The sequence below is a fragment of the Canis lupus genome, chromosome 24 (genome assembly GCF_003254725.2).
Source record: "Canis lupus dingo isolate Sandy chromosome 24, ASM325472v2, whole genome shotgun sequence".
Classification (NCBI taxonomy): Eukaryota; Metazoa; Chordata; class Mammalia; order Carnivora; family Canidae; genus Canis; species Canis lupus.
The window spans coordinates 26,657,831-26,681,023 of record NC_064266.1 but is presented as its reverse complement, the minus strand read 5'-3'; the positions used below and the strand labels follow the sequence as shown (position 1 = coordinate 26,681,023).

At 45.9% G+C, this 23,193-nt stretch overlaps 1 long non-coding RNA gene across 1 annotated transcript; it reads right to left on the bottom strand.

Annotated features, from left to right (window-relative positions):
* Positions 1-12,109: 12,109 nt before the first annotated feature.
* Positions 12,110-17,442, bottom strand: LOC125753475 (uncharacterized). The gene is made up of 2 exons (XR_007405419.1): positions 17,264-17,442; positions 12,110-14,479 (listed from the first exon to the last, which is right to left on the bottom strand). It is a non-coding gene; the product is annotated as an uncharacterized LOC125753475 (long non-coding RNA).
* Positions 17,443-23,193: the final 5,751 nt, after the last annotated feature.

Below are 23,193 nucleotides of genomic sequence, written 5' to 3'. Positions count from 1 at the left end.
GAGCCCCCAGCCGAGCCCGCACTCACCGCCTTCCCCCTGGAACCAACAGAGCAGCTGCAATCTGTGAAGTCTGCTGAAGTCAACCTGGCCATGGCAGGAGCTAGAGGTGCGCTGGCGTCTCTTATCCTCCTGCCTTCACCCCACTGGCAGAGCCTAACTGGAAACTAGCTGGCAAGGGGCTCTAGAAAATACCGTTACCGGGCTTCCAGCCCCCTGAAAAACAGATGGCTAAACGAGGGCGCGGGGTGGGGATGGAGTTGAGTAGCTGATGCTTATTGCTGCTCCCTCTGTAAAAACAACTTTACCGTCATCTCTACCTAAGGGACTCTTAAACAGCCTTCAAAACCCTGCTCCAAGGAGTGTCTCCTCTGTGAAGCCTTCCCGGACGGCAGCCAGTGGCTTCCACCTCTGGTTCTCCTGGGAGTATCACAGGTAGCTTTTGCTCTACTCAGCAACCTGGATTAGGAACACCTGTTGGTTGCCTGGCCCCTCCTCTGGAGCACCTCAAGAGCAGAGTCAGGGCACCTCCTGCAATGGGGAGGCCACCAAGTGGACTCAGGATACTGCCTCTGCCTCCGGGCCTGGCTGCCTCCCTCCGAAAAAGCAAGGGCAAGGCTGCCTCAGCAAAGTCTGCCAACGCTGAGCAGATTCAAAGGGCTCTCCTGGCCAACCTCCTTGCCTGTCCCACCCCTGGGAGCCCACTAGCCAGGAACCCAGGAAGGAGAAAGGCCCTGCTGCTCATATAGGCCCATTTTATGGACAAAGAAAATGAGCCTGAGGTCCTCCTCCCTGAACCAGGGAAGGGCTGAGTCTGGGTCCCTAGAGTACAGTGTTGTGCACTGCTCCGTGGCAGCTCACAGCCCTGGGGGCAGAGGCCTGGGCGCTGGAGTCAAACAGACCCAGGATCAAAGCTTGGCTCTGCCATAGTTTCACATTGTGGCTTCAGGCAGGTTCTCAGCCTCTCCGTACCTCCACTTTCTTATCTGTTGAATGGGGATGGTAAGGCGTCTACTTCCACGACCGGTACGCAGGTTCAGTGAGATGACGCACATAACCCAGCTGGCACCATAATCATAAGAGCCAACTTTACTCTGGGGTCGGGAACTTTCACGTGTGTCGAGCTCTTTCCTCCTCGGACAATCCTACCAGGTTGTTGGCCCCATTTTATGGATTTTATAGTCACAGAGCTGGGATTTGAACCTAGGCAGCCCCAGCACACAGCCTGGCCCAGAGGAGGCCTGCTTGGCCCTCGGACCCTCCCTTCCCACGGTGTTCCAGGGCGCATGGGGCAAAGTCTCCCCTCCACACAAGCCCTAACAGCCCTCAGCGGGGATCTAATTGGGCCCATCCTCCCACCCCTAAAAGTCCCTCTCCTCTCCCGCTGCTCTTGCTTACCTAGGATGCCTGCCAGCTCACCCTTCAGCCTCACGCGAAGCCTGGAATAACAGAATGTTGACAAAGTCCAAATGGGAGGGGCCTCGGGAGGGGGGCCAGGCGGCAGCCTCCTAGAAACACATGTATCCCAGAGCCAGGACTGGGTCAGCACATACCCTCTCCCGGCCTCCCCACTTCTCTCCCCCGCAGGCCTGGGCAGATGCACAGACACACACGCCCGCCAGAGTGTGAAACCTGGGGTTCTCGTTCAATAAGAAAAGCCCAAAGAGACCCATTAAAAGCAGAAGTTGTGACAACTATGATGATATGCAGGGCCTTGAGTACAAGGGCTCTGTGATGACACACGACGATACAATGAAATCCCCGGACCTGAAATTGAGCAAAAGAAGCAAACACAAAAGGCTGTGAACTACACAAGTGCACTCATACGAAGTTCACAAATGACCAGAACTCATCTGTGTTCTCCTTGGCAGGGGAGACGGGGCTGGGGGGCTCAGGAGCTTGGGGGGTTGGGGATGGGTTTCAATTTTCTTCATCTGGGCGCTCAGTACCAGGTACGTTCCACTACACACACACAATGGTGTTCTTTTTGCATGTAGGGCTTCAATAAAAGTTCAAAATATATAATACTCCAAGGTTCTAAAATTAAGTCCAAAGGTGGATGGAGAAAAAAGACTTGGCTTCCAGAGTTCTCTCTTTTTCTTCTTCCAGGAGATAAGATACCGAGAGGGCATATCTCCCAGGGCCACTGTGAGGCTTAAGCAAGATGTTTCCTGTGTAAATACAGGACCCTAAGGGCAAGGATTTTGTGTTATCTCCCCTGCTGTGAACAATCATACATCAGCCACCAATGCATGTAATGAATGGGCGGACACAAACTGTAATTTTATGATCTCAGCTAATCCTCAGAATGGACCATAGAGATTACCACCCTATTTCCCAGATGGGAAGACTCAGGGAAGACTCATTTCTTCAGAAATGTGAAACAGCTTACCCAGGGATCTAGCAGGTTGATGGCAGAGAATGGGAGTTAGGATCCAGTTGATTCTCCCATACATCCTGCAGAAGACCCTGAAAAGTGGAAGGGAGGACTGTGTCCCCGGGCCCTGGATGCTGGGAATGGCAAGCCTCCAGACTCCCGTCAGCACCCCCAAGGTCTGAGAAAGTCAGAGCCAGGAGCCCGGGCTCATAAACGCAGAGCTGCAGAGGACTCAGCAATTCTACTCCTAGTTATACACCCAAGAGAACTGAACGTGTGTCCACACAAAAAGCTGTACACGAACGTTCATAGCAGCATCATCCACAATAGCCAAAAGGTGGAAACAACCCAAGTGTCCATCAGCTCATCACTGGATGAATAAAATGTGGCACACCCGTACAAGGGACTATTACTCAGCCGTAGAAAGGAACCAGGTACTGATACATGGTACTCCGTGGATGAAACTGGAGAACAGTACGCTTAGTGCAAGAAGCCGGTCACAAAAGACCACGTATCGTATGCAAAATGTGCAGAAAAGGCAAACATATGGAGACGGAAAATAGATGCATGTTGCCAGTCTATTGGGGATGGAAGGATCACAGAGGCTGGGGGAGAGGAAGGGGACTGACACCTAAAGGGTACAGGGTTTCTTTTTGAAGTGGTTAAATGTTGTCAAATCAATTGTGGCAGCGGATGCACAGCTCTGTACTCGAATCCATTGAACTGTATACTTTTAAAAAAGCGAATTGCAAGATATGTGAACTATATTTTAATAAAGCTATTTTTAGGGGATCCCTGGGTGGCTCAGCGGTTTAGCGCTTGCCTTTGGCCCAGGGTGCAATCCTGGAGTCCCGGGATCAAATCCCGCATTGGGCTCCTTGGCATGGAGCCTGTTCTCCCTCTGCCTGTGTCTCTGCCTCTCTCTCCTTCTCTATCATGAATGAATAAATAAAATCTTAAAAAAAAATAAAAATAAAGCTATTTAAAAAAAATAATTAATATGAGCAGGGGGGAAAAAAAAAGGCTGAGACCCAGAATCACAGACTCAATTCTGATTCGGGAGGCCTGCCTGGAGGTGCTGGGTGACATTGGGTAAATCCCTTCCCTCTCTGGGCCTCAGTTGCTTCCACTGTCAACTGGGAAAGGAGACAGTTGACAGGAGTTGTGAAGTGCCAAGATCGTGTCTGCTTGTTGCTTACCCTGTAAGGTGGCAGTGGCAGGGGGTTTCCAGGGGCTGGTAAACCCCTAACCATTCACTAAGATCTTCGCAGATCATCTGGGCTCGCCAGCAGCAGGCCACACTTCATCAGTAGCCTTTAGTGATGGCAGAGGAGGGACGCCTGGGTGGCTCAGTGGTTGAGCGTCTGCCTTTGGCTGGGGTTGTGATCCTGGGATTCTGGGATCGAGTCCTACATCAGGCTGTCCACAGGGAACCTGCTTCTCCCTCTGCCTATGTCTCTGCCTCTCTCTGTATGTCTCTCATGAATAAATAGATAAAATAAATAAATAAAGATGGCAGAGGAGATGCTTCTCCAGGCATTGCCCCCAGACACTGTTCTGTGTCAAGAAGGACACCAGAGGCTTGGAAAGGAAATCCCAGTTTCTCTCCATATTGTTCATGAGTCCTAACTCCATGCCAGCTTCTTCCAGAGTCATCTTGGAGAAGACAGACAGACAGAAGGACCAAGGAGAAATACCACCTGGGTCAGTTGAGACAGATCTGCCTTCACTTGGTAAGTTAACCTCTCTTACAGATGGGAAAACCGCCACACAGGTGGGTCAAGGCCATGCCCACAGTCCCAGAGCCAACAATGGAAGCTCAGCCTGTCCTCTTTCTGCTCTTTCTGAACAAGCCAAAGTGCCTACTCTATGTTCAGCCTGTGACGCTCACTGGAAGGGACAAGAGATACCTTGGGACGAAGGGTGGGCAGCCCATCCCAGAGTCCTGGGCATGTGTCACATCTCCCCCTTTCTCATGCTTTGTGACTTTGAGGAAGCCACTCACCCTCTCCAGACCTTTGTAGGACTGGGGCTCCCAATCATTGCCCTGTTACCTAACCCAGAGATGTGGTTATTGAAGGGAACGGGCCTTGTAAACTGTAAATGGCTGTGGACACAGAAGCCAACAGGAAACTATGGCTCCAAGTCTGAGAAAGGTGAGATCGAGGTAGGTGGCCGAGGCTCATGTATTCAATCAGTGGCTGTTACAGGTGACCATGGGGTGGGGGGCTGCCGCCTGCAGGAAAGTGATGAAGAAGATAGACCAAGGTACAGCTGTGGCTTTTTTTTTTTTTTTTTAGCTGTGGGTTTTAGATACCTGGCTGAATGTGAGATCCGTCGAGGAGAGCCAGTCACTCAACATCTTCTTTGCCCCTGATGTGTGCCAAGGTGCCACATTCAGCCTGGGGATACAGCAAGCACCACGGTAGACATGTCCTGCAGAGCACTGAAGCAGATTACCAGTGTGAGGGGACATGTGCCAGAGGAGAGAACCATGGCTCATGATAATGGGGACCATCATGACAATCCTACAAACAAGGGTGACAAGCACCCTTCCAAGTGTATTACGTGCATTAACTTGCTGGTTCTTCAGGACATCCCATCACTGGGAGCCAGCATGGCCTACTTCACTCCACAAGGGAGGAAACTGAAGCCCAGAGAGGTTGTGTGATGTGTCCAAGGTCACATAGCTAGGAGATGGTGGAGTCAAGAGGCAGGCTGGGTCCCAGTGACTGCTCCTAACCTCCTGTTGGGTCATCATCTGTCTCATGACATGGCCTTATACAACGAGGTCAGAAAAGGCCTCCTGAGAAGCTTACATGGAAGCTGAGACCCTAAAGAAAAGGAGTCAGGCCAGCAGATGGTAGGAGATGGGCAGGGGTCAGAGGTCCTTTCCTAGGAAGCTGCTGACACCCGAGCTCTGGGCCCCTTACACGAGGGCCTGTTCACAGAAAGCTCTTGTGCAGCTGTTGAGCACTCCAGGCAGGGAGGGGAGCCAGGTTGCTATCAGGAAGCACTTCAATGTAAGCATTTCTGGGAAAAGGCCTCAAAAAAATCTCACAAGAAAGGAATCTGAAGCTTGAAAGTCTCCAGAAATTTGTTATGATTTCTTTTCACTTTCTTAATAAATATTCACTTTTGTACTTAATTTTATATTCAAAATCCTATTTTCGATTCTTTCTCTTCAAGAGAGTTCCCTAACATCAAAATTGAAACCGCAATGTGATAACACAGCCTACTCACCAGAATGGCTAAAATGAAAAAGAGAGTATATATATTTATAATCTCTCTTTCTGTCTATATTACACACAAATGCACACAAAGTGTGCATGAAGATATGGAGCAAGAACTTTCATATGTGACTGGGAGAGGAGTGTAAATCAGTATGACCATGTTGGAAAACTCTTTGCGGCCGGCATCTTCTAAAGCTGAATGTTCATTTATCTCGATGAGGTGGCAATTCTTCTCACGGATGTTTACCCAACAGAAATAAGTCTACACACACACACACACACACACACACACACACACACACAAAGTAATGAGTCCATATGTCCTCCAAAATGTGCAAGAATGGCCTTTTTTCATAATATCCCAAAGCTGAAAACAACCTCAAGGCCCAGTCCTAGTGGATAGACATACACACGGTGGTGTAGTGGCTCTAAGCACTCGCATAGGAATGAGAAAAGACAACGTCTGGCCACAGGCAACAGCTTGCTTGAATCTCACAGACGTGTTAATAAGCAAAAGATGCCAGACACAAGGTACACACTGAATGATTTCATTCCTGTGAAGTGCAATACCAGGCAAAACTCTTCTATAATGTAAGAAGTGGTTACCATTAGGGGATGGGTGATAACTAGAAGGGGCACCGGGGGCAGGTGTCTGGGTGTGGGTAATGGTCTGATTCTTGAGTGTGGTGCCAGTTTACACATACGTGTTTCGTTTGGGAGACTTCATCAAGCCATACACTTATTATGTGTGACTTTTCTATCTGTCTGTTATGTTTAATGACACCCCACCGCCACCACCACACGCAAACACACACACACATGCACACACACAAAATGGCAAAATCTTCAAGGCCTTTAAGACTTGCTCCTGCCCTTGAGACCAGAAAAGGATTTTATCCTCTGGCAACCATTTCCACTGGAGGGTGCTGAGCAGTGGGTGACAATGGTCCCCTTGGTGCTTTAGGAATCTCTCTCCAGCTGCCTGGGAGGGAGTGGGAGCACCAGGGTGGTGACTTAGCAGGGAGATGTGGAGTGGTCCAGGGAAGGGGGGAAGGGAAGAGAAGTCTTCCTTGGTGGAACCTCTAGGGCAAGATAGGTATAGGGGATGTGGAGGTAGGGGGCAGGGGTAGGTGAGGGGGTTGTTTGGGCAAAGAGGAGCCTGGATTAGAACAGGGGTAACCAGTGTGGGGGACTGAGGGGCTGAAGGAGGCCTGGTCTCTCTGATGACTTCACAAAGAATCAGGTGCCCTGGCACCACCAGGCCAAGCTTCACCTGGAAACCAACCCCCCCTTCATTCCTTCCCAGGGCCTGGCCAGCCCTGTTCATGCAATCTCGGAGGGGCCCACAGCCAGCTCCTGGCAGCCACTCAGACTCTCATGGTGCTGAGAGTTTGTCTCTCTTCAGTCATGACTCCAGTTTTTCTTTTTCCTTTTTTCCTGTTTTATTGATCTAAGCCTTCATGAGGGCCTCCTTGGAGCAGACTTCAAGCTTGACGATATTGTATGTTATGTCATCAAGGCCCCTGCTGGCCCTGATGAAGTGGATGGCACTAACCCACTTTACGGATGAGGATAGTGAGGCTTGATGAGGTGAAGTGACTTGGGGCCAAGATCACCCACTCAATAAGGAGTAGAGCGAGAGCTGACAATGATGCCAATAGCAGCTGCCATCTGTTAGCGTTAGGTGGGGCCAGACCTATGCCACGTACTGTACATCCATTCATTCATCTAGTCCTTACCATGACACAGTGGAGGAAGCTGCAATTATTATTATCAGCTTCTTTTAAAACCTGCTTATGGAAGTCTTATGTACATATGCAGGGAAGTGCACAAACCATAAGAGCCCGATGGGTTTCCACAACCTGAACCACCCAGGGGAACAGCACCTAGGTTACAAAATAGAACAACTGATACAGCACCAAAAACACAAGTGATTAAAGAGAAAACTAATAAATTGTACATCATAAACATTTAATACTTTTGTGTTTTGAAGGACACCAGCAAGAAGGTGAAAAGACAACACATAAGTTGGGGAAAATATCTGAGATCATGTATCTTGTGAGAGTCTAGTATCCAGAATATATACAGAACCCTTGCAACTCAACAATAAAAAGTCAAGTAACTTCATTTAAGAACAGGCAAAGGATTTAAATAGGCATTTCTCAGAAGAAGATCTACAAATTGCCAATAAGCACATGAAGAGAGGCTCGACACCATTAGCCACTGGGAATCGAAAATTGAAATCACAGAGATGCCACTTCACACCCACCAGATGGCTATGATCAGCAAGACAGATGTGAGAGAGAATGTAGAGAAACTGGAGCCCTCGTAGGCTTCTGCTAGAAAGGAGATGGTGCAGCTACTTTGGAAAACAGTTTGACAGTTCCTCAAAAGGTTAAACACAGTTATTGTTTGACTCAACCCATTCTACTCCTAGTGGAATCAGAAAATAAAAACATACCTGCACACAAAAGCTGAACACAGGTACTCATGGCAGCGCTATTCACACTAGCTAAAAAGTAAAAATAACCTAAATGTCCATCAACTCACGAGTGGATAATAAAATGTGGGGCATTCATACAGTGGAATGTTATTCTGCAACAAAAGGGAATATGGAGCTACTGCATGCTGTAACATGGATGGACGTGGTGGACTTTAGGCCTACGTGAACAAAGCCAGTCATAAGAGATTATACGTTGGATGATTCCATTTATATGAAATGTCCAGAATAGATAAAATAGACACAAAGTAGATCAGCGGTTGTCTAGGGCCAGAGGGTAGGTCAGGAAGGGGGTGGGGTCAAGAGGATAGAATGTGACTGCTAATGAGTACTTTCTTTTTGAGGATGATGAAACAGTTCTAAAATTAGGTTATGGTGGTGGTTGCACAACTCTTAGATATGCTTTGAAACACTGAATTGTACACTTTAAGTGGATGAACTTTATGGTATATGAAGTACGTCTCGATAAAACTGTTTAAACATAAAAAGACACTTCATGCCTTTATTCATGCTGCTTCCGTGCCTGGATTGCTCTTACCTTCTCCATTTCCTCTGAACATCCGAAAATAACTGGTTTCCAAGGCCCAACTCAAATGCCATTCCAAAGATTGCCTGGATCCATTCCCATCAGACATAATTTCTCTCTTCTCGGCACTCTCGTGGCAATTCACATCATTCACTCAGGGATGATTTACAAAGGCGCATATCAGGTGTCTGGCACTTATTAAAGTTCACATGATTGTTTAAGTACCCATCTCATCTCTGCTACTACTGTAACCTTTTGGAGAGAGGAGACAGTATCTTGTTCCCTTCTAGGAACTCAGAACTCAGCCATGTGACTGATACACAGGGGCACTCAAGGAAGTTATGTGGAATTCATTCTAAATTTCCCCTTCCTCACATCACCCCTCCCACTGGGAAACATAAGGATATAAAATGATGGAAAGTAAAAGAATGGAATAAAATATAGCTTGCAAGAGAATTGTGGCGTGACTATATTAATATAAAATAAAAGGAGTTTTGTCATTAAAAGTATGACCTGAGATGAGAAGGGCTCTGTATGATAAAAAGTGTTTTAATAAACTATCCTAATTTTAAAACATCTAATGACAGTTCAAAATGTACAGAACAGAAACTGACAGAACTATTAGAAATGGTCAAACCCAAATCGGAATGGAAGATTCAATACATTTCTCTCAGAGTTTGGCAGGATGTGGAGGAAAAAGTCAGTATAGGGATAGCTTTTGCAACAGTGAAAAAAAAAAATCCAAAGTCTTGGTAGCTTAATACAACAGTTTCTTTCTTTCTTTCTTTCTTTCTTTCTTTCTTTCTTTCTTTCTTTCTTTCTTTCTTTCTTTCTTTTTCTTTCTTTCTTTCTTTCTTTCTTTCTTTCTTTCTTTTTTTCTTTCTTTCTTTCTTTCTTTCTTTTTTTAATATTTTATTCATTTATTCATGACAGAGAGAGAGAGAGAGGCAGAGACATGGGCAGAGGGAGAAGCAGGCTCCATGCAGGGAGCCCGATGTGGGACTCGATCCCGAGACTCCAGGATCATGCCCTGCACTGAAGGCAGCGCTAAGCCGCTGAGCCACCAGGGCTGCACCAACAAAGGTTTATTTCTTACTCACACAAAGTGCAGTAGTCAGGCAGTTCTTAGGGCAGTTCTCCTCCATGCAGTCACCTAGGGATCCAGGCATCTCTTACCACTTGCCTTACCATCTCAATGTACTTCTAAAGAAGAAAAAAACGTTGAGGTGGCACTCTGGTTCTTAAATGCTTTGGCCCAGAGTTTAAACTTGTCACTTCCATTCACACCTCTTTAGCTGGAACTGGTCATATGGCCTCTCTTGTCTCCAAGAGTATGGAAAATTGTAGTCCACCTATATCCACCCCCAAAAGAGAAGAATCAGGTAGGAATGAGCATTAATAGTCTTTACTCAAAGGATTTAAACAAATGACATGTACAGACAACTGCATCCAACACTTTATTTTCAAGCACTTAAGACCATTTACAAAATTTGACCTGAGCTATAAAGCCAGTCTCACCAAATTTCAAAGAACCAAAAGCCCATAGAGCATATTATCTAAACTGCTATTCCTTATAACTAAGGTACAGATCAATAGAGATAATGAGAAATTTTCCAAATACTAGAAAATGTAAACATATAATTCTAAATAACTCATGGGCTAAAACAAGAGCTGGTAAAGGAAACTAGGAAATATTTTTAATTAATTGATAATGAGGAAAATTCATATCAAAATTTGTAGGCATGGGGTAAATCAATATGTAGAAGGGAATTTATAGTCTTAAGTGCATATGTCAAAGAAGAAAAGAAGCTGTAAATTGATAAACATCCACCCTAAGATATTGGGAAAAGAATATCAAAACAAATCCAATATAAGTAGGAAGAAGTGATAAAGGCAAAAACATAAATTAATAAAATAAGAAAGCAAAGATGAAAACAGAGCTAATTCAACAAAGACTAAGTTGGTTCTTTGAAAAGACAAACTGACTAACCCCTGAATGAAACTGGTCTAGAGAAAAACATAAATGGCCCCCAAATACCCCAATATTAGGAATGAAAAGAGACGTTTCTACAGATACTGCCAACACTAAAGAAAAAAGAGGATGTTTTGAGCAACTTTGAGTCAATATGTTTGAAAATTTAAATGAAATGGATAACATGCTAGAAAGGCATAATGCACAAATTTTGACTTGAGACAAAATAGGAAACCTATATAATTCTTCAACAATTAAGGATATTGAATCTGTTGTTAAAAACTTTTTTCCACACAGAGAACTCCAGCTCTAATGGCTTCACTGACAAGTTCTACCCAACTTCAAAGAAGAAACTATTTTTATCTTTGACAATCTTTTCCAGAGAGTAGGAAACGAGTGAATAATCTCTAATTCACTTTATGAAGCTAACCTGCATACCAAAATAGGATGAAGATATGGCAAGAAAGGAAAGTTACAGGCCAATTTTACTTGTAAATAGAAATGAAAAATCATTGATAAAGTGTTAGCCACAAAAATCCCTCAATACACAAAAGGATACCACAATCCAAACAGACTGATGGCAGCAATACAAGGTTGGTTTAACATTAGAAAGTCCATTAAGGGGCAGCCCAGGTGGCTCAGCAGTTTAATGCTGCCTTCAGCCCAAGGCGTGATCCTGGAGACCTGGGATCGAGTCTCACGTTGGGCTCCCTGCATGGAGCCTGCTTCTCCCTCTGCCTGTGTCTCTGCCTCTCTCTCTCTCTGTGTGTGTGTGTTTCATGAAATAAATAAATAAATAAATAAACTTAAAAAAAAAAAGCCCATTAAGGTTGGGGTGTCTGAATGGCTCAGTTAGTCAAGCTTCTGACTCTTAATTTCAGCTCAGGTCATGATCCCAGTGTGGTGAGATAGAGCCTCACATTGAGCTCCACACTGAGGGTGGAGTCAGCTTGAAATTCTCTTTCACCTTCTCCCTCTTCCTCTCCCCTCCCCACTGTACTCACTCGCTCTCTCGAAAGAAAGAAAGAGAAAGAAAGAAAGAAAGAAAGAAAGAAAGAAAGAAAGAAAGAAAGAAAGAAAGAAATCCATTAAATTAAATGGAATTCAGGTTAATTCAGCACACAAACTGATTAAAGGACAAAACCTACATTCAGAAAACCATTTAACGAAAATTTAAAACTTATTCATGATTTAAAACTAATAAACTCATATACCTAGGAAATTATGAACAGAAGGGAATTTCAATAATTTGATAAAGATATGTCTGCAGCTAACTTGATAATAAAATATTGCAAGTTTGCCCTTTGGAGATCAGAAGCAAGTCGAGAATGCTCACTGCACCCATTTACTCAACATCTGCTGGTCGTCTTAGCCAGTGCAGTAAGGCAAGAAAAAGCAATAAAAGATGTAAAATTTGGAGAAAAAACCAAAACAGTTGTCTTTCCAAAGTAACATACTTCTGTATAAAGACACCTCAAAATAACTCACAACTGTGTTGCTTAAATTGACAAGAAAATTTGGCATTTTTATTGGATTCGAAATAAATACAGTAAAAGTGTGCTTCTATGTAACAACCCACTGAAGTACTGAATGAAGCCGTCGGGGGAAGGTTTGCTTTTGCAGGGCAAGAAGCTCTTCTGGGCACTGAGACATGGCTACTCCCTATGGGTCTGAGCTCCTCTTTGCCAGAGGAGTTCAAGTAGGAACAGGACAGGCTGTGTCCAGAGGTGCTGGGGAAAGAACAGGGTTCAGAGCAGGAGCTTTGTCCCTGCCTAGGCTGGGCCTCAGGTCTTTACACAATCAGTCCCAGAAGGCGGCAAACGAACCAGGATTTATGGCTCCGGGAAATGTGTGTAACAGTTGTAATCTTATTGCTGTCCACTCCCCTCTCCTAGACTCTGCTGTCAGAGGAAACCCACAATGGTTATTTCTTGTCCTCTACTCCCTGCCCCAGCCCCACCAGGCTTATCTTCCTAAGTTAAGTTCTCTGGCAGACCATCGAGCTCCCTCGAGTGTGGCAGGTGTTGGGGTAGGGGCTTCTCAACAAGCACAAGCTCTAGGGAGCACATTCCGTTCAAAACCTTCAAATGTGGGATCCCTGGGTGGCACAGCAGTTTGGCTCCTGCCTTTGGCCCAGGGCGTGATCCTGGAGACCAGGGATCAAATCCCACGTCGGGCTCCCGTTGCATGGAGCCTGCTTCTCTCTCTCTCTCTCTCTCTCTCTCTGTGTGACTATCATAAATAAATTTAAAAAATTAAAAAAAAAAAAGCCTTCAAATGCTCCCAACTACCTAAAGTCACCATTTTTTTGCCAACACCACAGATCCCTTTTATTTTATTTTTGTTTAGGTTTTTAAATTTATTTATTCATGAGAGATGGGGATGGGGGGGAGGCAGAGACAGAGGGAGAAGCAGGCTCCTCTGCTTCAGGCTTCAGAGAGCCTGATGTGGGACTCAATCCCAGGATCCTGGGATCAGGGCCTGAGCCGAAGGCAGACACTTACCTGAATGAGCCACCCAGGTGCCCAACACAGATCCGTTTTATAAAGGCAGGTTCTTCCTTGCAATCACCACCACCACTGAGCATTTGCTACATTCCCAGCATTGTATTAAGGGTTTTGCCTGTTTGACTTAATCGAATCCTTCATGGGTCCCCATGAACTAGGGCTGTTATTAGCTCCCCAGGTCATACAGTAAATGGGGACTTGGGACCAGTCTCTTCTCAGTTCAGACCACACATTTCTGAAACACCATGCTACCTATTTGTGAAATGAAATTTCACATAGTCCCTTTAATGGCAAACCTGGGAGAGGAGAGCTGCTTTTGCTGGAGTCAGATGGGGCCCTGCCTCCTTGGCTCTCCCACCGTATTCCCTGAAGCAGCTCCCCCAACCACCAAGGCACCAAATCCCTCCTCACCAGAGCCAACCAAGGAGGCAGAGTGGGGACACACATTTTGGAGTCAGATGGTCTTGTGCCTTCCAGCTACATGACCTTGGACCTTGATTTTTTCACTTGCAACCAGAGGTCAGGGATATTCCCACTTTGGCAGGGTTATCATGAGGGTAAAACGAAATGATGAATATAAGGGCTCATCACCCAGGAGGTGCTCCATACACATGTGTGGTTACTGGCAGCGTCTGGGGCTTGGAGTTGCCCCGTCAGCACCTCTCTGTGGACACCACATAGCAGACTGGGGCCCTGAGCTCTGGAATGCAGTGCAGTGCAGGAGTGGAGGCAGTGCTGACCCCCCTATGGGGACATGGCCACAGCACCCTGCTGGCTCTACTTGCAGCTGGCACATCATGGGCAGATGCAGGGAAGCGAGGCCATTAATAAATCTGTCTGTTTCCAGGATGCCTCCCCTCCAGGGCCCCTGCTCTGACAGGCACCACGGGAGGGCTGAGGCCCAGCTGGCAGCAGACCCAAATGTTGGCTGAGCCACTAGATAACTCTGTAATGAACTGTCCCTCAAGCTGGAGGCATTAACCTTGCTGCTGGCCTGGAGGCCTGGGCTCTGCGCTTAACCCTTCCCTTCCCAGCCCCAGGGAAGCCCTGGGAGTGGTCCAGTTTAGGAAGGGCTGTATTGATGATGTATGGCTGCCTAACAAATCACCCCGAAATTCAGCAGCTGGAAATAACACATGATTATTAATTCTCAGTTTCTGTGGGTCAAGGAATCTGCAAGTGGCTTCACTGGGTGGTTCTGACTCAAGATTTTCTGCAAGGCGGCAATCACGGTGTCAGCCTCGGTAGTGGTCATATCAAGGCTTGACTGGGGGGCGATCAGATTCCAGACCCACTTAGGCAGCTGTTGGCAGGCCTCTGAACATCCACGTCCAAGTGCACTCACGTGGGCCTCTCCCTGGCGCGAGCTATGGAGAGACGGAGAGAAAGTGTCAAACAGAGGTCACAGTCCCTTTAGAACCCAACCTCTACACCCATCACCTCTGATGTGTTCTTTTTGTAGCAGGTCACAAAACCCAGAAGCAGGGGGGGCGCTGGGAGCCATCTGAGAGGCTGCCTATGTCAGCAACGGTGGCTAGGATGGGCACAGAGACCTGGGACCAGCTTGCCCAGCAGGTGCACCTGCCCCAACTGCAGGGAGTCAGCCCCCAACTCCTCCTTCCATCTCCCCCAAGCCCCAAGGGCTCAAGATCCTAAAGCACCCTGAAGTCTGACCTCTCTCTCTTGGCTGTTATGGTTCCAGGCAGGCCCCTGTTGTGTCTCACCAGGATGTTGTCACTCCGTCACCACCTCCTCACCCATCCCCTGAATCTATTCTGTTCCCCTCAATCCCCACTTATTGTCCCCTTTCACCATCACCTGTCTCTTCCTGGCAGGATTCAGAGAAGTCTTTTCATTTCTTTTTCTTTCTTTCTTTCTTTCTTTTTAAGATTTTATTTATTTATTCACAAGAGACACACAGAGAGAGGCAGAGACATAGACAGAGGGAAAAGCAGGCTCCCTGAAGGGATCACAATGCAGGACTCCATCCCAGAACTCCAGGATCAGGCCCTGAGCCAAAGGCAGACGCTCAACCACTGAGCCACCCAGGGGTCCCCAGAAAAGTCTTTTCAAAACACAGCTCGGACCCTGTCTTTCCATGCTGGAAACCCTCCAGAGGCTTCCTACATGCTCAGCATGAAGATCCAAGTTTTCTCCAAGGATGACGAGACTCTGCAGGGCCTGGCTCACCCCGAACCTTGACAGCCTCCAGAGCAGCGCTGGGTCTTTTCAGTGCCTCAAATATGTCTGTACCCTCTGGTTGTAGGCTTTATACCACTGTTCCTCTTCTAGCAGTGCTCGTCTTGTCCCTCTCACCTCATTAAGCCTCCCAGCACCCTTTGGATTTCAGCTCAAGTCGCTTCCTCAAAGAAGCTGTCCCCGTGCCACCCCAACTAGGTTCCAGGCTCCCGTTGAAAACTTGTGCTCCCCTCACTGTACTCTGCTAGGTACACTGTTCCTTTACTTGACGGGTCGCGTCTGTGCCTCAAGACAGTAGGCAGCACGAAGGCAGGGTGTGCTAGCTGCACCCATTGTGCCTGTCACCGGTGGGTGCTTAAGAAAGAGCTGTTGAATTAAAGAAAAAAAGTGTATCTTTGTGCAGATGATGAAACTATAACTTTGCGACATAATTCATTAGGATCATAGAACTCCGGGGGTTCAAAGGGGGCTCAGAAACCAGCTAGCCAACCTCTGCTTTTGTTTTTGTTTGTTTTTTAGATTTTATTTATTTATTCATGAGAGACATACAGAGAGGCAGAGACATAGGCAGGGGAAGCCTGATGCGGGACTCAATCCCAGGACCCCAGGATTATGGTCAGAGGCAAAGACAGAGGCTTGACCACTGAGCCACCAGGTGCCCCCAAACTCCTCATTTTGAAATAGGAAACTGAGGCTCACAGATAGGAAAGGTCTTTTCAGGTCAGAGTGAATGAGAGCAGAGAGCAGAAGCCAGGCCTCCAACGTGACCTTCCACCTGCCATACTCCATCTGTCATAGAGGCCCCACTTTGCCTTCTATCACCACTTAAACTCACCACTGGTGCTTCATGAATGCCAACCCATCACCTCCATCAGCCTTAAGCCCTTGGCACAAAGGTCTGGTGAAGTCTTTTCTTAGCTTTGGAACTCCTTAGAGATGTACAACCAGTCCTGAGGATAGCCATTTCACCCCAAATGAACCACAAGCCCTGATTTTTAAAGATTCTCCTTTTGGGTTCCTCTCAGGAACCCTAGACCATCTGAACTATCAGGGACCTGAGATGTTCTGGGCCAATTCCAGAAGGGGAAACTGAGGCCAGGGAAGTCCCAAGACTTTCCCAAGGTCACACAAGGAAGCGGCATCAGGGCTGGGACCAGAACCTGGGCCTCCTCACTCTCAGGCCAGTGCTCCTGTCTCCACAGCAGGGCTACACGTAGCCAGATGAGATCAGTTTGAAGGCACCTGCAGGCTCTGACCTCAGGCCTACCGATGCTCCTTAGAGCAAGCATTTGTTCTCGGCCTGTGGTTGGCTTTGCAGGTTCCTGTCACTGGTCTTTAGCACAGAATAACTTTCACTTGCATCAGTGGCAAACCAACTGGCGTTCTAAAACAAACATTCTAAAACAAAATGATATTGCAAACAAACTGGTATGGCACAAACAAAACAAAACAAAAAAAACAACACATCAGCATTAAAAGAATTTCCAACTGGTATTCTTATTAGTTGCCAACATCTAAAAATCCAAAGATTTTTACATACAAATCCAGGTTTCCACCTTCTCTTAGAAAAATCAGACAATCTGGCCATACTGGCACTGCCTCCCAGCATGCTGACACTTGGCTCAACTGCATAGTGGCTGTCACACACTCACCAGTCCACGGCTGGCCACATTTCTTCCCTTACTCTGCCATTCCAGGCCTTCAATGCATTCATTTACAGCCTTTATGCCACTGGGTTCAAGAACCCTCTCTGTGAGTATTTTCCACATAAGTGGTCATGTAGGCACTGTGTGATGCCTCCAGGGACGGAGGGATCACTACCAGTCTGTTCCATGGCTGGTCAAAGAGCCATAGTGGGAAGGAGAGCTTGACTTGAACCATAGCTTATCTGAATCCATGTATAACAGGTCACACTATAATTTAATACCAGAGCCTAATAAATTTTTAAGTACCTCATGACCAGGATTCTCCACGCTTATTTTGGCTGAGGCACATAAGAAAGCACTCTTAGGAATGACTTCACAGGCCTCTAGGCCATTGAAATGAAGTCCAGATGCCACTGGATTATGGGCAAACTCAGGTCCAGGTCCGGATGTCTCAAGGGCAGCCACCGGCAATATCAAAAGAGGGTTTGGAGGTCTGTCTTTGGGTTCTTGAGCAATGACAGCTCTTGGACAAATTGCCTTTTTATGACCTTGCCAGAAGCTGAAACCACCACCCCTGTGTTTCATAATCCATGGGAGGGGGGAGAGGTTCTTCCAGCAATGTCAGGCCAATGAGCACTTCATTAGGAGGCAGCCCAGGGAATCTGGCCAGACGCTTTTCATAGAGTTCTTGGCAAGCTTCAAATTTTGAAACTTTAGAATAGCACATTTATCAATAGTTAAATCTCAAAGCCAATAGAAATACTAGAGTCCAGGACTATTAGGTCTGGGAGGGGCTGCATATGTATTATCTTGAATGACTCTCTAGCTTCATTGAGAAGCACCCTCCAAGAACCCCAGACAAGAATGGTCAGCCAGCCTTGGCGGGGCAACCAGTCTTCCTGATGATAGGTTAGATGTTCTCTCCACTGAAATGTCCGGTTTTATCCTCAAAGTAGGAACTGGTTTTGTGCCTGTATTCATCTACAGTCTTTGAGGACCACCACACCTGTCCTCCCCTCATCTGCAAGCTAAATCATCCCAGGTCATCCATTTCTACCTGGGAGGCCTTGATGCTGAGATGAGGATCCCCCCACCTCTCCTTAGCATCTTTGCACAACAGCTGTGAATTTAAGAGGGCTCAGTTCTTGCTCTGGGACCTCCAGAGAGAAGAGAGGCTGATTCCAGCTGTGCCACATTCCAGCTCGCATGCCCAGAGTTTGTACAAATTGTTTCATATCAGCACACAGCTTTTATTTACTTAGCACATACCCATGTCGTTCAGTTTACATTAGTAATATTGATTCATGAAACCCCCATAAACACTGGAGATAGAGTCTATTATCATCCATAGGATACAGATTATGAAATCAAGATATCAAGATGAAGGGAAGTGAAGTCACTTGATCAGAGTGCCAGTGAGGTGAAGGGATTGGGCCTTGAACTCAGACCACTGGAGCTTGGAGCAGGTGCTGTAAGGTTGAACATGAAGGCCTCTGGGAAGAACTGGAATACTGTCTTCCTGAGAAGTCAGACTCACCCTGAGATGTGAAGTGACTTGTCTCAAGTCATAACATTCTGCAGTGATGGAGCTAGGATTTCAACCGAGTTCCATTTTCTAGACTCTTTGCTCCAGCCTAGAGCATGCTGCATGGGCTCCTCAGGGTTAACTGAAGTGGAATTCCTCCAAGGTAACCATACTACAAAGAACCTATGGAGGGAAGTGAAATACCTTCTAACCTGGCTTTGAGTCCACATACATATCTGAGAGGCTACAATGACCCGGTAGCCCCTGGGCAGAGGGCAGGAGAAATACCCAATGCAGGCATCTGATATTTTGAAAAGAGTACACGTTAGGAAATACATGAAGACCTCATTAATTCATAATCCAACAATCCAACAATGGTCTATGGCAGCCGATGTGCACCTCACCTCAACCCAGAGATGGCAAAAAGAGCCCTCATAGCCAGGGCTGGGCACCTTGTTTGAAAGTATCTTTCCCCCTCCAGTGGGCTTGATGTATACCTCTCTGTTCTGATTAAGAATGTGCATCATGGGGGCACCCAGGTGGCTCAGTTGGTCAAGTATCTTCCTTCAGCTCAGGTCATGATCCCAAAGTCCTGGGATTGAGCCCAATGTCAGGTTCCCTGCTCAACGGGGAGTCTGCTTCTCCCTCTGCCCCTCCCCCTTCTCGTGCTCTCTCTCTCTCTCTCTCTCTCTCTCTCTCTCTCTCAAATAGATTAAAAAAAAAAAAAAAGAATGTGCATCATTTGGCAGGCACCTGGCTGCTATCTGTTCCATGTTTCTTTTTTTGTCACTGGTCCAGCACCTTGACTATGATGTGTGTTAGCTTGTGCAGCTTTCTCAGGGTTATTCTTCTTGAGGTGCTGAGTCTTGGATCTATGGCTTTATAATTTTCATCACATTTGGGGGAATGGCCATTATTTCCTCAGATATATTTTCTCTTTCCCTCTTTCCTTTCTTCCTGACACGTATTTTTGGTGGTTGGTGGTGCCCATAGGTTACTGTTTCTTTCTTTTCTGATATTTCTTCTCTGTGCTTCACTCTGAATAATTTCTATTTCTGTGCTTTTAACTTCCCTCACACTTTTCCTCTCCAGGGTCCAATCTGTGGTTAATCCTATTCTAGTTATTTTAGTTTCAGATACTGTTTTCTTTTCTTTAAAAAAAAATTTATTCATGAGAGACACACAGAGAGAGAGAGGCAGAAACATAGGGAGAGGGGGAAGCAGACTCCTTACGGGGAGCCTGGTGCAGGACTCTATCCCAGGACCCCGGGATCAGGCCATGACCTGAAGGCAGATGCTCAACCACTGAGCCACCCAGGTGTCCCAAAACTGTACTTTTCATCCCTAGAAATTTGACTTGGATTTAAAAAATATTTGTCCTATGTTTTTCCTCATTATGTTCATATTCTCCTTTATATCCTTGAGCATCATGTTAATAGCAACTGTTTAAGATCTTTGTCAACTAATTCCATCTGTGCATCTGTGCCCTTCTGGATCTACTAGTTTATTTTTCTCCTGACTCTGGTCGTATTTTCTATGTCTGCTTGTGTGGGTTTGTTTGTTTGTTTGTTTGTTTATGGATGCCAATGTGTAAATTTTATACGATTGAGTGCTAGGTTTTGTTGTATTTCTTTAAATAGAGCTGGGCTTTGTTTTGCCAATCAGTTAAGTTACAGACCAGTTGGAGGCTTACTATCAAGCTTTATTTATGGCTGGCTGCCAGCAGCCTTTGTTCTAGTACTAATTTAGTCCAATTGCAAAGGCATGACCTGAGGATTTTATCCAATGCTCTGTGTATTACAAGTCCTGTCTACTCTGCCTAACAGAAACTTCAACTATTCCTTGACCTCTCTGTGAGCTGCAGAACTATTGGGGGGCCGCTGCTTTCCGTTTGTTCTTCCCCTGGTCACACGGGCTTCAAATCCACACAGCCTAATCAGAACTCACTTGAGGGGTCAAGGGAACCCTCTGCAGACTTTCGGAGCTCAGTCTCTGTGCAGCTATCTCATCTCTGTTACTTCTCCCCACAAATTCTAGCCACTGCCACCTTCCTGAACTCTGAAGTCTGTCTCCTAGATTCTGTGATTTGGTGAGGCTCGGGCTCCCCAGTCTGTGCTGCAGATTGGGAAAACACCCTCAGTAAGATGGGGCAATTGCTTCTTCTTATCTCTTTCCCTTCTCGGGAACTCAGTTCTCTGCTTCCCGATGTCCAATGTCTGAAAACATTTGTTTCACAAATTTATGCTTTTCCAATCGTTTATGGCTGAGGACAATTCCCATAGCACTTACTCCTTCATAGATGGAACTGAAAATCTCTACCTTAGCTGTTTTAATTTGGGGTTAAACTTCAAAATATCATTTTACTAATAGATGGTGACTTCACCAAAGTTTGCTAGAGACCTTTTAAGAAAATTGTGTTTGGAGTTAATTCATGAATATTCTTGAATTTTACAACTCTACCAGGAAGCCAGGCTCTCTTAAGATTTTATGAAGAGCTGAGCCAGGAAGAGATCTTCAAGGTTACTGTGAGTTGATCAAGACATAGCTCTTAACTCAAAATGGATCAAAGCCTTATATTTAAGAACTAAAAGTATGAAATCCTAGGATATATAGCAGTAAATCTTCATGACCTCACATTTGGCAAGGTTTACTTAGATGTGACATCAAAAGCACAAGATGCAAAAGAAAAGCTAATGGAATGCATTAATATTACAAACTTAAATATATTAAAGGATACTATCAAGAGTGAAAACACGCCTAAAGAATGTGAGAAAATATTTGCGAATCATGTTTCTGATAAGGGTCTAATATCTAGAATATATAAAGAACTCTTACAACCCAACAAGAGACAATCCAATTCAAAAATGGGCAAAGGGCGCGCCTGGGTGGCTCAGTCAGTTAAGCGTCTGCCTTCAGCTCAGGTCATGATCCCGGGGTCCTGGGATTGAGCTCCACGTCGGGCTTCCAGCTCACAGGGAGTCTGCTTCTTCCTCTGCTCCTCCCCTCCACTTGTGCTCTCTTTCAAATAAATAAAATATTTTTAAAAGATTGGACAAAGGACTTGAATAGACATTTCAAAGAGGACGTACAAATGGCAACAAGCGCATGAAAAGATGCTTACTGCCATTAGCCAGCAGGAAAATGCAAATCACTTCATACCCACGAGGATAGCTACTATTATGAGTCGAATTGTGTCCCCTTCTAAAAAAGGTTAAAAGCCTAAGTCCCGGTATCTGTGACTGTTACCTTATTTTAAAATAAGGTCTTAAAAAAAAAAAAAAAAAGGTCTTTGCATATTTAATCAGATTAAGATGAGGTCATCAGGATGGGCCATAAAAAGAGGTAAATTTGGTCAAAAACATAGGGGGAATATGGCCATGTGAAGAGAGAGGCAAAGATGAGAGTTATATTGCCACAAGCCAAGGAATGCCTGGGGCTACCAGAAGCTGGAAGAGGCAAGAAAGGAGCCTCTCCTAGAGGCCTTGGAGGGAGCATGGCCCTGCAAACATCTTGATTTTGGGTTTCTAAGCTTCTACAACTTTGAGACCATAAAGTTGTTTTAAGCCACCTGGTTTCTGGTACTTTCTCATGAAGCCTCAGGATGCAAATGTAGCTACAATTTTTAAAATGGAAAATAGTCTTGGCAAGTGTGATGGTTAATTTTATGTGTCTAATGGGGTAGGCCACAGAACCCAGCTATCTGGTCAAGCATTATTCTGGGTATTTCTGTGAAGGTGCTTTAAGGATGAGATTAATATTTAAACTGAAGGACTTGGGACACCTGGGTGGCTCAGCGGTCAAATGTCTGCCTTTTGCTCAGGCTGTGATCCCAGGGTCCTGGGATCGAGTGCTGTATTGGGTTCCCTGCAGGGAGACTGCTTCTCCCTATGCCTATGTCTCTGCCTCTCTCTGTCTCTCATGAATAAACAAAGTATTTTTAAAAAATAATAAATTGAACGGCTTTTGAATAAATCAGATAACCCTCTTTGTGGGTGGGCCTCATCCAATCAGTTGAAGGACTTAATAAATAAAACAGACCAACATCCCCTGGAGCAAGAAATGCAGTCAGCCGACTGTCTTTGGACTCAAATGCAATTCTTTCTTGGGTCTCCAGTTGCTGGCTTACACTACAGATTTTGGATTTACCAAGCCCCCACACGCATGTACCTATTAACATTTCTTCCTCTATGTACACCTCCAGCTCTTAGTTTTCTCCTCCTCAGCACTATACCTTGAGGAGGGCCCTTTCCTCTTGGTTAGAGTCTGAGATGACCTCATCCCAGTTCTCTTATGTACGGCCCACGTCTGGTCCTTGGGAGACAGACAAGCATTGCTCGTCTGGCAAACTCTAGGAGACTACACCTGACTCAGCCGCCTCTCCCTTGCTCCATCACCAAAGCACCTTGCTACTGGCATCCCATCCTTTGGATTCTTCCAGGCAGGGGTCTGTCCTATTTATTGGATTGTCACCCTATAGGTGAAACCCTCTTCCTTAACCTGAAGGTAAGGGGCCATGTGGCATCCACTACTCTCTCCTCTGGGGGACTCAAAACACCCATTGCTCTTTTCAAAGAAATTTGCACCCAAAAATCCTCCTCCTTCAACTCTTAACCCCTGGCTTATACCCTCCACATGAGTGAGAAAGTTTAAGCAGGCTACAGGTATTCCACTGTAAACACAGCATATGGTACAGGTATCAGGTATCTATCAC